This window comes from Myotis brandtii, unplaced genomic scaffold (assembly GCF_000412655.1).
Source record: "Myotis brandtii unplaced genomic scaffold, ASM41265v1 scaffold1003, whole genome shotgun sequence".
Lineage (NCBI taxonomy): Eukaryota > Metazoa > Chordata > Mammalia > Chiroptera > Vespertilionidae > Myotis > Myotis brandtii.
Window position 1 is genome coordinate 99,734 of NW_005353340.1, and position 2,972 is coordinate 102,705.

Consider the following 2,972-nt stretch of genomic DNA (forward strand, 5'->3'; position numbering starts at 1 on the left):
GAGCAGGGGGAGGGGGAGGAGGGAGATCCATGGGGATGAGCAGGGGGAGCTGGGAGGAGGGAGGTCCATGGGGATAAGCAGGGCGAGGGGGAGGAGGGAGGTCCATGGGGATAAGCAGGGGGAAGGGGAGGAGGGAGGTCCATGGGGATGAGCAGGGGGAGAGGGAGGAGGGAGGTCCATGGGGATGAGCAGGGAGAGGGGGGAGGAGAGTAGGGCTGGCACCTTTGTGCCAATAAATGTGAACCCTTAGCTCATCTGAACAATCTCCAAGAAAATGTAAGTTTCCCAAACTCACTCAAAAAGAAAGAAAAAAAACTTAAATGGACCATAATCATGAAATAAATTGAATCATATTGATTTATTTTTATTTTTAATCCTCAATGATATTTTTCCATTGATTTTTAGAGAGAGTGGAAGACAGAGGGAAAGACGGAGAGAAATATTGATGTGAGAGAAACACATTGATTGATTGCCTCTTGCACACGCCCTGACCAGGGCCCAGGCCAGGGAGGAGCCTGCAACTGAGGTATATGCCTTTGATTGGCAACAAACCCAGGACCCTTTGGTCCGCAGGCCGACACTCTATCCACTGAGCCAAACCAGCTAGGGCTGGAATCACTGCTTTAAAATCTTACAAACGAAATCCACAAGGAAGGTCTAGGCCCGGGTGTCTGTAGAGAAGTTCCACCTGTCAGGACATAGGCCCTCCCAGCCTTAAAAACTTCTCCAGGAAACTGAAAAAGGAACACTCCCAGGTTATTTGATTAGCTGATCTGGACACCTGAACCAAAGAAGGACAGGATGGGAACCTGAAAAGTGAAGGCCAATCCTATTCGCTACTGTAGCTCTCCAGGTCCTGAGGAAATCATCAGCGAATTGAGCCCGGCCAGGAAGTGCCCTGGGTCTGAGATGAGCGCCAGGCCTGTGAAGGCCGCCGCGAGGCCCGGTACCCGGCTCCCTGTGCACCCGCTTTCCTGCACAGAGAGACAAGAGAGCACGCCCTGCCCCGCTGCTGGGCTCCAGGGCACCCCTGCCACCAGCCGGCCCAGCAGCTACCTGTGCGGGACCCCCAAGCTCCCAGCTGCTCCTGGAATGACCAGGGCACCACCTCCCTGGGAACCGGCGTCCTCGAGTGAGCTGTGCCTTCAAAGCTGAGGCTAAGAAAACAAGCATAAACACCAAAGTAAAACAAAATAAAAATTTAAGATGACAAGAAGAGTTTCAAGTAAAATGAGGGCAGTGATGTGCGTATTGTATTGGGAGGTCACTTGGAAGTAATGACAGACCTAATGAGAAACAAATAATGGGTCAGACGCAGGTGAAGAGTGGAGAGGAGGGAAGTAGAGGCAGGCTTTTGATGAAGAAGAGAGAAGAAAATAGAGGGGGGAAGTTTCAGGGCTTAAGATAGGAGAGTTGAGTCTGGTTGTTGGCCGAGAGGAGGAAGGAGTGGAAAAGGGGTGGTTAAAATACCAGTGAGAGAATCAACTTCTAATAGCACAAGTCATTGGATAAGAGGGTGGGTTTGGAGACAAGAAAATCAGTTACAGGAGAAGGGGGATCTGTGATGACTGGACAGACAGTGGCGAGGGAGGGGGGCAGTTGAGGAGCAGGAGGGACAGGAAGTAGAGGGTAGTCAAGTCTTAGGTTTCTGGTTTTTAAAAGGGACAGGCAGATCATTGTGGCAGGTGCCGTGGTCTCAGGGTGGGAGAAGCACAATTGGACACATGATCCATTTGATATTTAAATCAGCCATCTCAATGCAGTCCTTAGTAGGGGTTATAAGACAGGATAAGCAGCAAAAGATTCAACTGTCTACATTCCCAGCCTATTTGGTACAATGTAAAGGAATTTCCGAAAGGGCTGGGCAGCGTCCGATGTGCTCTGGCAACCTGGGACTGCTCCAGTGCCCTGGAGGGAGGAGGGGCAGGGGCCCAGCAGCAAGGAGATTGCTGGGGTCATGTCTTGCGCTCTCAGTTCTCCAGCTCCCACACTGGCAAGGCCTTTGTTCAGGGACTGCCTCTGTGAGTGAAGATGCCGCGTGTGCAGGGCCCTCGACCTGTGCCTTGAGGTGCCTGACTGGAGCCCCCACAGCCCACACGGGCTCTGCACGCAGCAGCGCCTGCTCTGTGCACTGAGCAGGAGTGAGCTTGCAGGGCGGGGACTCTGCCAGCCTGCTTCGGGCTTAGCGCAGCACGCTCAGTTCACCTGGATTTCCTGTATGTCCACTCTTAAAAAAATAATGGATTCTTCGTAAGTGCCCACCACGTGGTAGGTGTGATGCCAGGCCCTGGGGATCCCAGAGGGATGGTTTCTGCCTACACTGGCCTCCTGATAGACTTGGGTCACTGTGCTCTTCTTCCCCCACATCATTATTGACCCACGGCCACCTGTGTCATCGCGTGAGGTTCATTACTGACCCACGGCCACCTGTGTCATTGCGTGAGGTTCATTACTGACCCTGTGCATCAATCTCCAGGAGATGGCTGTGGGGGAGCACAGGGAGGAGGCAAGAGGGAGTTAGACCGGGCTTTGAAGCCAGTCTCTGCCTATTAGTACATGAGGGCCGTCAGGCAAGTCTCTTAGTGTCTCGGAGCCTCAGTCTTCTCGCTACTGCATGCAGACATCATTTCCGGCCTTTGCCCGGCACCTCTTGCTGCTGCCAGTGGGTAGTTTGTAAATGTGAGCTCTTTTTGGTGCCAGACAAATGTACTGTTACAATCTCACATCTGGTTTGGGGCCTTAGGAAATGGCTGTGTTTAGAGATAAGAAATAGAACCCTCTAAAGCAGTGGTTCTCAACCTTGGCTGCACATTAGAATCCCCTGGGAATCTTTTTTAAATCCTGATTTCTGGGCCTCATCCTCAGGAAATTCTGTTTCTTTCTTACTAATGTTGTGGCCCCAACCCATAACAAAGAAACAGAATTTCCGGAGGATGAGGCCCAGAAATCAGGATTTTAAAAAGATTCCCAGG

General features: G+C 51.7%; 1 protein-coding gene across 1 annotated transcript in view; it reads left to right on the plus strand.

Moving 5' to 3' along the window:
- Window positions 1–2,972, plus strand: part of WDFY4 (WDFY family member 4) — a gene marked incomplete at its 5' end in the record, with an annotated part of 236,672 nt that overhangs the window by 94,407 nt on the left and 139,293 nt on the right. The window lies entirely within an intron of this gene.